General features: G+C 45.5%; 1 pseudogene; it reads right to left on the reverse strand.

The window, feature by feature from the left end:
• Window positions 1-10210: 10210 nt before the first annotated feature.
• Window positions 10211-11743, reverse strand: LOC105509436 (annotated as a pseudogene).
• Window positions 11744-12103: the final 360 nt, after the last annotated feature.

The raw sequence follows: 12103 nt of genomic DNA on the forward strand, positions 1-12103 counted from the left end.
GTAGGAGAATCGCTTGAACCCGGGAGGCAGAGGTTGCAGTGAGCCGAGATCACGCCACTGCATTCCAGCCTGGGCGACAGAGCGAGACTCCATCTCAAAAAAAAACCTGCCAAACTGTCTTCTAAAGTGACTGTACCATTTTACATCATCATCAGCAATGAATTAGAGTTCCTGTTGCTCCAAATCCTCACCAGCATTTGGTGTTATCAGTATTTTGGATTTTAGGTCATTCTAATAGGTGTGTGGTGGCATCTCATTGTTGTTTTAATTTGCAATTTCTTAATAACATATGATGTGGAGCATCTCTTCCAATGCTTATTTGCCATCTGTACATCTCCTTTAGTGAGTTGTCCTTTGCCTATTTTTTTTTTTTTTTTTTTTGAGACGGAGTCTCGCTCTGTCACCCGGGCTGGAGTGCAGTGGCCGGATCTCAGCTCACTGCAAGCTCCGCCTCCCAGGTTCAGGCCATTCTCCTGCCTCAGCCTGCGGAGTAGCTGGGACTACAGGCGCCCGCCACCTCGCCCGGCTAGTTTTTTGTAGTTTTTAGTAGAGACGGGGTTTCACCGTGTTAGCCAGGATGGTCTCGATCTCCTGACCTCGTGATCTGCCCGTCTCGGCCTCCCAAAGTGCTGGGATTACAGGCTTGAGCCACCGCGCCCGGCCTCTTTGCCTATTTTTAAGTTGGATTGTTTTCTTATTGTTGAGTTTTAAGTGAATACTCTTTTATAACTACGGATTTTCAAAAAACTGGGTCTCCAAGTTCTTTCATGGCATTAACTACAAGCCACCCCAGTGTTCCCTGAAATGTTTCACAGACCGTGGGTTGGGATTTTCCCTCTCTTTCCTGGCTCTCACAGGAGCTTTTTGATCTGTGGATGTGGAGTATACAATTGCACAGGCCACCATTGGTGGGCTTGCTTCAGGGCCCACTTGCTAACTAGAGCTACAGCCCCTGCATCTTGGCCCATCCTGCCAATGAAGGGACATTTGCAGCCACAATGCAATAGTACTTGCGACAAAGAAGCAATACATTGGCAACTGCCAAGGCTTGTTTTTAGTCATGTCAAAATCCCACAGGATACAATTCACCTCTCTCCCAGGCCTTTCAAATCCCACAATTATGTATATATATCTGGAGAAGAGGAGGTTGGGTGAGCAGAACACCACCGAGAGTCTAAATCAGCTGCAGCAATGGGTCAGCTTACACTCACCCTCTTTGACCCAGATGGCAAGTGCTGCCATACTTCTACCCAGAGCTGCTGAAGAATGCACAGGAAAAAGCGGGAAGTCTTCAACCTGGAAACAGGGTCAAAAGGATCATAGAAAAGATGAAATAGGCCAGGCACAGTGGCTCACGCCTGTAATCCCAGCACATTGGAAAGCCAAGGCAGAAGGATCACTTGGGCCCAGGAGTTTGAGACCACCCTGGACAACACAGGAAGACCCCGTCTCTATAAAAATAAAAGTTTAAAAATTAGCCAGGCATAGTGATGTGCGCCTGTAGTCCCTGCCACTTGGGAGGCTTAGGTAGGAAGATCACTTGAGTTCAGGAGTTTAGTGAGCTGCAGTGAGTTATGACAGCACCACTTCACCCTAGCCTGGGTGACAGAGTGAGACCTTTTCTCAAAAACACAAAACAAAAACAAGACAGATTACAGGGCTTGATCAGTGTGAGTGATGGCTATGATTAATCTGATTTCTTCACTGACTGATGTGGACTTGAGGCATATCATAAGCTTATTCCTGCTTCTCTCACCAAAAAGTACGGAGGATGTTACAATAAGTTGAGAACCCTGCAGTTATGACAAACACCAGAATCTGATGATGACTTCAATATAGAAAAATCACCAAAAAAGTAGAAGGTGAAGGAAGGTGGTGAGAATATAAAGAAGAAAGATGACACTTTCAACAAGGAGATGAAATGAACAAAGCCCAGGTTTTCCAAAGCCGACTTTACAGCCCTCAGTGCTGGTAAAGAGAAGAAGAAAGAATATTCGTGGGGCTTTAAGGAATCAAGAGTTTTGAGAAATTTCAGAAAGAAATAGGCCCAGGAAAAATGGGGACCAGGAGCAGAAGCCTGTGGGGATTGGGAGCACCTCCCACCCCTTGCTCTTAACCTTCCACTCTGCTTCTGACAGTAACTTACCTCAGGCGGCCACTGCCATGGTCTCTTTGACAGATTTGGACTTGAAGCAGCTGCTCGGTGAGTCTCCAGAAGGAAGAGCCTTCTGTGATATGGAGGATGAAAGAGACTCCCTTAGGGTGGGATTGGCCTAGGAATTCAGAGTTCTCTTCCCTCCCGGAAGGCCTGCCAGTACCCCTGAAGAAGGTCATTAAGGAGCTGGTTCAGGCTGCCAGAGCTGCTGAGAGAGAGAGCAAAGGGAAGTCCTTCCCCAGGATACAGGTGGCATCCTATTGGACATGGAGATGCAGATATGGAAGCTGAGCAGCCAGATTTGCTGTGAGGTGCATGGCCAGTCATCTTGCTCCATGTCTGCCCTGCAGCGAGGACACCCTGGTCAAACTTGCTCAATACCTTCAACTCTGTGAACTGTCGAGTGCATCTGAAGGAGCCTCTACAGGAACTCGAAGAAGCCACTGGCAGGGCAATGCCAGAGCAGATGGCCACGCAGCAGGATGAATGCCAGGCATAGACACATGCAAAGATTGCAAAGATGCTGGAAGAGGAGAAGGACAAGGAATAGAGAGAACAGGTGTTTTTGTTTTTTCTTTTTTTCTTTTCTGGTAAGGAAGAAGAAATGAAGAGCAGGGCCTGGAAGAAATTCCAGTGGAGTGATGAAATCAAGGAGGTGCTCTGGCTGGTGGTGAAGATGAACCTGGAGGGCTTGATCTAGAAGGAAACAAGACCCAGTGTGGAGAGAACTGCAAGAAAGCTTGCCTGGGTGACAGAATGCAAACTCTCTGACCTCAAAGCTGGGTGCAGCCCAGGTTTCTGTGTAAGGAGAGCAGACCACAGCACAAGTCCTTGACATCAATACTGAACAAGAAGAAAGTAATGGCTTCTTCTAAAGTCAAGGTGAAGAAATCATAGACTGAGACTGCTAAAAAGATCCTTATGCCTTCAGCCCACGTTGCCAGTCTCATTGTTTTGCCTTCAGAATATCAGGGAGGTCTACACACTGGGCCTCAAACAGGATGCTCTCATGCAAGGCATTGGTCGGGAGCCTTACCAATCCTGCTTTTCTCAACCTGGAAGACTCATCAAATAAAGACTTTAATTATTACTTCATCCTACTTGTTCAAAGCTGTGTCCAAGGAACTGGCTCTAAGTGGGAACTCTGTACTCACACACCCCTAGACCAAGCTTGTCCAATCCACAGCCCATGGGCCTCATGCACCCCAGGATGGCTTTGAATACAGCCCAACACAAATTCATAAACTTTTTGAAAACATGATGAGCTTTTTTGCGATTTTTTTTTTTTTTAGCTCGTCAGTTATCATTAGTGTTAGTGTATTTTATGGGTGGCCCAAGACAATTTTTCTTCTTCCAAAGTATCCCAGGGAAGGCAAAAGATTGGACACCCCTTCTCTAGACCCTTGGAAGCACCTGCTGTGGACTGAATGTTTGTGTCCCCACCCCAAAATTCATATGTTGAAATCCTAATCCCCAGTATGATAGTATTAGGAGGTGGGGCCTTTGGGAGATGATCAGGTCAGCAGGGTGGAGCCCTCACGGATGGGATTAATGCCCTTGTAAATAAGGCCCAGCCCGGTGTGGTAGTGCATGCCTGTAGTCTGAGCTACTTGGGAGGCTGAAGTGGGAAGACGGCTTGAGCCCAGAAGTTTCAGACCACCCTGGGCGACATAGTGAGACCCTGTCTGCAAGAAAGAAAGAAAAGAAAGAAAAGAAAAGGAAGAAAGGAAAGAAAGAGAGAAAGAGGGAAAGAGAGAAAGAGAGAGGGAGAAAGAGAGAGGAAGGATGGAAGGAAGGAAGGAGCGAGCCGGGTGTGGTGGCTCACGCCTGTCATCCCAGCACATTGGGAGGCCGAGGCAGGTGGATCACTTGAGGTCAAGAGTTCAAGACCAGCCTGGCCAACATGGTGAAACCCCGTCTCCACTTAAAAAAAAAAAATTAGCTGGGTATGGCAGTGCACACCTGTACTCCCAGCTACTCAGGAGGCTGAGGCAGGAGAATTGCTTGAACCCAGGAGGCGGAGGTTGCAGTGAGCCGAGATGATGCCCCTGCACTCCAGCCTGGGTGACAGAGGGAAACTCCTTCTAAAAAAAGAGAAAAGAAAAAAGAAGAAAGAAAGAAAGAAGGGAAGAAAGAAAGAAAGAGAGAGAGAGAAGGAAGGAAGGAAGGAAGGAAGGAAGGAAGGAAGGAAGGAAGGAAGGAAGGAAGGAAAAGAAAGAGAGAAAGGAAGGAGCCCAAGAGAGAACTCTCTTGTCCCTTCCCTCATGTGAGGACACAGCAAGAAGTTGGCCATCTGGAACCCTGAAGAGGATCCTCCCCAGAACCTGACCATGCCAGCACACTGATCCTGAACTTCCAGCCTCCAGAACTTTGAGAAATAAATTCCTGTTGTTTCTAAGCCACCCAACTTATGGGATTTTGTTGTAGCAGCCCAAATGGAACTAAGATGGTTGTGTTCGGCCATTCTAGCATTTCTATAAATACCTGAGGTTGGGTAATTAATTGAGAGAAGAGCTTTCATTGGTTCCTGGTTCTGCAGGCTTTTACAGGAAGCATACTGCCAGCATCTGCTTCTGCAGAGGCCTCCAGAATCTTCCAATCATGGCAGAAGACAAAGGGGGAGCAGGCGTATCACATGGCCAGGGTAGGACCTGCAGGGGTGGAGGGGGGTTGGAGGGGGTGCCACACACTTTTAAACAGCCAGATCTCATGAGAACTCGTATTGTGAGGACAACATTGCGTCATGAGGGACACTCCCTCATGACCCAAACACCTCCCACCCGGCCCCACCTCCAACATTGGGGATTAAATTTCAACATGAGATTTGTGTGAAACAAATATCCAAGCCATTCAATGGCACTTGAAGAAAAAGTCACAGGTCTTTCATGCATGAAAGTAAAAATGAAACTTTCTAAAGCCCAATTCCTTTGGGGTATCACCCTCTAGCTCTCCGTAACCACTTCCTCCCCTCAATTTCCTGGCTGAGTGGACAGTGGCACTGGAACAGCCCTCTGAGAAGAAAAACCCCAGGAGTTCTTCCTGGCTACAAAGAGCTCTCCTGCTGGGCTCCCCTCAGCAAAAGCTTTCCAGAGGAGCAACAGTCTAAATTGCAGCACCACAGTTTGCCACAGACATCTAATGAGGACCCAGAACCTGGACCCAAGTCAGTCTTTTATGAACAGTATGGACAGCACAAAAGCTTCACTCCCACTTTCCACTCATTTGGTAACAACATCTCAGACCCCAAATCTTCCTCCTCTGAGTCTCAATATCCATTTCTCCAGGGCAGCCTCTTCAGGAGGCATTTTCAGTCCCCAGCAGCAGCTCTCTTAAGAACCCAGCCTCATCCTCCACTTCCCTGAGCCGTATGGCCAAACAACACTCAGCCAAACTCTTCAGAGCCATCTTACAAGTTTCCCTTTGCTGGCTTCCAACACAGGATTTCTTCTAGCAGCTCCTCCTCCAGAGCACCACTTTCTCCTGGAAACTTGCTTCCAGGGGTACAGCTTCCCTCCACCAGACAGTCTCTCAACTGCTTCCCAGAAACTGACCGTGGTGGTTCAAATGAAGAGTTCAGGGATGGCAGCCGGAGAGGAACAAAGTTACTGACCTCATCCTTGAAACCCACCATGGTTAGCAGCCCAATGCTTCTCAAAAATAATTTGCCTATTATGATGAAATCTTGCTGTCTGGCCGGGTGCAGTGGCTCACACAAGTAGTCTCAGCGCTTTGGGAGGTCGGGGTGGGCAGATCGTTTGAGCCCAGGAGTTCGAGACCAGCCTAGGCAACATGGCAAAACACCATCTCTACTAAAAATGCAAAAATTAGCCAGGTATAGTGGTGCACGCCTGTGGTCCTACCTACTCAGGACGTGGAGAATCACTTGAGCCTGGGATGCGAGGCTGCAGTGAGCCATGATCATGCCACTGCACTCCAGATTGGGTGGGTGACAGAAATAGAACCAATCTCAAAAAAAAAAAAGAAAGAAAGAAAGAAAGAAAAGAAAAGAAAAAAAGAAAGAACGAAAACTTGCTGTCTTAAAAAAAAAAAAAAAGGTTGGGCATGATGTTTCATGCCTGTAACTCCAGCACTTTGGGAGGTCAAGGTGGGTGGATTATCTGAGGTCAGGAATTCAAGACCAGCCTAGCCAACATGGTGAAACCCCGTCTCTACTGAAAATACAAAAATTGGCCGGGCGTTGTGGTGCACACCTGTAATCCCAGCTACTCAGGAGGCTGAGGCAGGAGAATCACTTGAATCCAGGAGGCAGAGGTTGGAGTGAGCCAAGATCGTGCCACTGCACTCCAGCCTGGGAGACAGAGCGAGACTCAGTCTCCAAAATTAATTAATTAATTAATTGAATTAAATAAAAAATTAAATTAAATTTAAAAAGGAACTTGCTTGGTTCCTTTGGGCTTCATAGCTAAATCACTGAACATGTAGTGGAGGGACAGATCTCAGGATGGACAGAGTTCTAGGTTCAGGGGATAGGACCATGTGTGTTTCTGAGTTCCAACACTGTGGTAAATCAGTTTGTAAACCTATGTTTGAAATCCACCTTGGCATTTGGTCAGAGTACCTCGTGGAGTCCCATAGTCCAAGGGCTCCTTCTGGTTACAAAAGGATTCATGGAATGGTCATGGCATCTGTCCCATCCTCACACTGTGTTTAACAGGACAGAAACCTGGAGTAAAGACACAACTGAGAGAACTAGCCTTGTCTCTTTGAAAATACATTAGGAACACCTAATGCATACTCATCGTGAGGGGCCAATTTCTCCTCTGAACATGACAACGAAACTCTCTTAGAGAAAGGGCTTTTATAGATTCGTCAACTGCAAGACAATTGCGACAGGATTTTTAAAGGCACTTATTTGGGGCTCAGTTTTCAACATTACCATTAACTGCACTGGATAGAATGATACTGTTCATGGCATGTCATATTATAGGAAGACATAATTCCAATGCCTTTATGGTGGAAAAGAATTAGATAGCTCACATCCATTTCAGCACTTGAAACACTTCTCGAAGACCTTTTTAAAAAGATATGCCTGTTTTTGAGACAGAGACAGTTTTATTTAGTTGGGCTTTTTACAGTTGCATTCTGTAAATCTGTGACATCCTGACGAAGGTCATCAGGGCCCAGAAAGCTAGCTTTCCAATCCAACCAGAGTTCCAGTTTTGTTTTTCCAGAGTTCATACAGGTGGACCCAAAGATTTGACCAAAGCTCTCATTGGTCAAATCTTCATTTCTTTAGGGGCAGAGGTTACAAGCAGTTCCAAGTCACAGACAGACATGCCAGTTTGCTTCATTCTTAAAAATCCCCTTGGCAGCACTGCAGTAACAGGCCTCTATGAAGTGTCTGTCATGTAGAAATAGGCCTTGATGGCCGGGCGCAGTGGCTCACACCTGTAATCCCAGTACTTTGGGAGGCCGAGGCAGGCAGATCACAAGGTCAGGAGTTCGAGACCAGCCTGGCCAATATGGTGAAACTCCGTCTCTACTAAATACAAAAAAAATTTAGCCGAGTGTGGTGACATGTGCCTGTAGTCCTAGCTACTTGGGAGGCTGAGGCAGAAGAATCGCTTGAACTCAGGAGGCGGAATTACAGTGAGCTGAGATCACGCCACTGCACTCCAGCCCAGATGACAGAGTGAGACTCCGTCTCAAAAAAAATAAAAAAAGAAATAGGCCTTGAAGTCCTTGGACCCTCCGTGCACTGGAGTATACATTAATTCAAAGTAACACGCAGCAAAGCTTGGAGGATGGATCGAGATGGACTAGAACAGATATTCCAGAGCTTCCCAAGTCACCAAGTTGTTCGCTAAATGCTTCACAAGGGTTTCTAGAATTGTGCCTAGGATATCTGTACCACAAGGTGTGTTTGAACTGTCTGCTCTGACTAAGTTAATTCGAATATGCTAAGTGTAAACAGTATGTGGGTGAATTGTATAGTTATGTAATTTATGCAAATTCAGAATGTGATAGACTCTATAGAACAAATGACTCACTTTCTTCCACAAATAAATTGCAAGGGGACAAAAAGGGAAAGGAAACCTATAAACTAAAAGAAACTTAAGATTCATATTAACGAAGTACAATGTGTGAAGCTTGTTAGGATATTAATTTGAAGATAAAAACTGGTTTTATTAATGAGCCAATGGGAAAAAACAGAACATTTATTGGATATTTAATGAAAATTCGAATTAATTTTTTGAAGTGTGATAGTGATATTGTGGTTCTGAAGGAATGAAGGAATAAAGAGAGAAGAAAAACAAAGAAATTTGGCCTTTATCCTCAGTTCCTGGGAGGTAACCTCTAAACCCTTGAAATTTCTTAAGTGATAGGAGCGTCTTGGTTAGTCATGGTGGACCCCTCAGACCCCACCTGATAGTTTAAGTTAATAGATGGCTCAGGGTGGAGGCTGGCCTTACCAGAAAGACCAATCACGTAATTAGAAGGTTGCGGCTTTGAGCCACATGATATCAGCCTGCCCTGTGGGAGTAGAGTGTGACTGGAGCTTGAGTTCAACCACATGGGTAATAATTCTACCAACCATCCCTACGTAATGAACCTGGCAAAAACTCTGGACACCAAAACTTATGCAAGCTTGCTGGGTTGGCAATACTCCATGCATGTATTGCCAAATATCTATGCCAGAAGGTTAACACATCCCTGATGACACAGCAGCTTCATATTGGGAACACTCCCAATCGAGGATTCTTCCCCATGTGTCTCTTATAATTTGCATTCTTTGCCTGTAATAAACATGGCTGTGAGTATATTGGGTTTTGATGAATTCTATGAGTCTTTCTAGCAAATTATTAAAACTGAGAAGCCAAGAGGAGCCTCTGGCTAACAGCTGGCAAGGAAACAGGGACTTTAGTCATACAGCTAAAAGAACCAAATCCTACCACAACCGTGTTAGTTTTGGGACACCCCCCCGGCCCCACCCCAACTTACAGTTGGTATCAGAAATCTTGGGCAGACTTAGCAGTGGAGGACTATGCCCTTAAACTTGAGTCTGGCTACTTCCAGGTAGAAAGAAAAGAGGTCCTGTCTTTGAATACACATATGAAAGCATTTACAGATGAACCAGTATGTCTTAGATCCGCTGCAAAATTACCCAGGGTGTGGGGAGAAGGGAGTTGGGACATAGATTGGCCATGTGGAATCACAGAAGATGGATGCTGGGAACATGAGAGTTTATGAAACTATGAAACTATTGTCTCTGCTTTTGTATGTGATTTAAATTTTCTAAAATGAAAATAACATAATGATCCACGCATTAAAAATATGGATCACTACCCTCCACCGTGTGGTAGGCAGAATTCTAAGATGGCTTCCAAGATTCTAGGCCCATGGAATACACACATTTTCAGCCAATTATTCAGTCAAACACTAATCTAGGTGGTGCTGTGAAGGGAGTTTTGCCGATGTGATTAAGATCCTGAATCACCTGGCCTTAAGACAGGGTGATTATCCTGGGTCAACTTGACCAAATTAGGTGAGCCCTTTAGAAAGCTGGGACTTTTCTTAGAGAAGAGACTCACAGAGAGATCTGAAGCATAAGAGGGATTCAACAGAAGGCAGGTTCTTCATTGCTGGCTTTGAAGATGGAGGAGGCCACATGGAAGGGAAGGTGGATGGCCTCTAGAAGCCAAGAGGAGCCTCTGGCTAACAGCTGGCAAGGAAACGGGGACTTTAGTCATACAGCTAAAAGAACCAAATCCTACCACAATCATGTTAGTTTGGAAGAGGACTTCCAGTCCCAGATGGGCATGCAGACAGACAACAACTTGATTTCAATCTTATAAGCTCCTCAAGAGAGAACTCAGCTATGTCGTCGTGCCAGACTCCTGACCTATGGAAAAAGTGATCTGAAAAATGTATGCTGTCATAAGATGTAAAGTTTGTGTTAATTTGTTATGCAGCAATGGAGAACTGATACAATCAATACAAATAAATTCCAATTATAAAAAACAAACTTTTACAAATTTTTGAACCAAATTTAGAAAAATATATTTATGACTGTGGTGCAGGGAAGGATTTCTTTTCTTTTCTTTTTCTTTTTTTTTTTTTTTTTAGGTTACACAATAATTTATTGAGAGCCTCCTCTCCCCGCCCTTGCAGTCTCTAGGTTACTTTTTCTGCTTATATATTTTGCGCACCAGCCCCAGAAAGATGGCTGGGGTCAGGGGTGCTGCATACTGTTCAATGAGACCCATGATGTGGCTGTAACTGTCTTCCTCATATTGCAAGAACACGGCCGGCAGGTCCAGCTCCTCATATAGTGCCTTCACCTGGGCCACCTTCTTGGCCTCCTTCTGCCCGTAATTCTTCTTCAGGATCTGGTACTATTCTGGAGTGGCCTGTTGCAGACGCTGAACCACCAGCCAGCTGCATTTGTTGTCCTGGATGTCAGTACCAACTTTGCTGGTCACACTGGGGTCCCCAAAGAGGTCAAGGTAATCATCCTGAATCGGAAAGAACTCTCCCATGTCCAGCAGAATCTTCTTGGCATTGGCATGGTTCTTCTCGCCATCAATTCCTGCCATGTACATGGCTGCAGCTACAGGAAGGTAGGAGTAGAAAGCTGCCTTGTACTTGACAATAGATTTGTACCTCTTTTCAGTGAATCTGCCAAGACCCACATTGCCCTGAGGTGCTGTGATGAGGTCCAGGGTCTGCCCAATATTAGTCTGATAGGAACTCTGCAGGAAGAGCTCAATTAGGTCCAGGTAATAGGGCTGCTCCAGGCCAGGCACGGTGGCTCACGCCTGTAATCCCAGCACTTTGGAAAACTGAGGCGGGCGGATCATCTGAGGTTGGGAGTTCGAGACCAGCTTGACCAACATGGAAAAACTCCGCCTCTACTAAAAATACGAAATCAGGTGGGTGTGGTGGCGTATACCTGTCATCCCAGCTACTCGGGAGGCTAAGGCAGGAGAATAACTTGAAACCCGGGAGGCGGAGGTTGCGGTGAGCCAAGATCGCGCCACTGCACTCCAGCCTGGGCAACAAGAGTGAAACTCTGTCTCAAAAAAAAAAAAAAAAAAAGAAAGAAAGAAAGAAAGAAAAGAAAAGAAAAAAGGAAAAGAAAGAAAAGAAAAAATAGGGCTGCTCCAGGCAATAGAGCTTCAGCAGGTGGTAGATACATGCTTCCAGAAGCATAGCATCATTGATGGCATCCAAACCCATGCCAGGCTTCTGATACCACCAGATCTGTCCCTGGGGGGAGAGGGATGAATCCATGATGTCATCTGCCACCAGGAAGAAAGCTTGCAGCACTTCCACAAACTAGCCCATGGTCAGGGCCCACTGGAGACTATCAGCATCCTGTTTCCTCGGCTCCACCAGTTCCTGGGATGCTACTAGCACCGTCAAACCCTGGTGATACTTGCCTCCAATGGCATTGTATTCCAGGACCTCCTTGAGCCGGGCAATAGCATCTCCTGTCTCTGAGTACCCCATCTCATCCTCAGTCAGCATCCTAACGATCTGGGAGAAGTGCTGAACGAAATCCTGCTTTCCTTGGGCATAAACATCTGATTTCTGGTCTCCATTCATTCTGAGGGAGGAGTAAAGGGCTCTGTTCCTGAATGTGGGTTCCTGCTCAGTCAGGATTTCTTAAAATATAAAAGGCACAAACTCTAAAGGAAAAGGTCAATAAATTCAACTATACTAAAGTTACATACTTCTGGACTATAAAAGGCAAGAAAAAATAAAGTGAAAAATAACTCTGTGGAGTAGGAGATGCTATTTACAACACATAAAACTTAAAAAGAATATTTTTAAGAAGCTCCTACAAATCAACGGGGGGAAAAGAAGCCAGCAGAATATGAATTGGTAACTCATAAAAAGGAAGCTTGAAAAGCCAACAACAAAAAGATGTCCAATATAACTATTCATCAGAGAAATGCAAATCAAAACAGTAATAAAATATCA

Source organism: Colobus angolensis, unplaced genomic scaffold (assembly GCF_000951035.1).
Source record: "Colobus angolensis palliatus isolate OR3802 unplaced genomic scaffold, Cang.pa_1.0 Scaffold176, whole genome shotgun sequence".
Taxonomy (NCBI): domain Eukaryota; kingdom Metazoa; phylum Chordata; class Mammalia; order Primates; family Cercopithecidae; genus Colobus; species Colobus angolensis.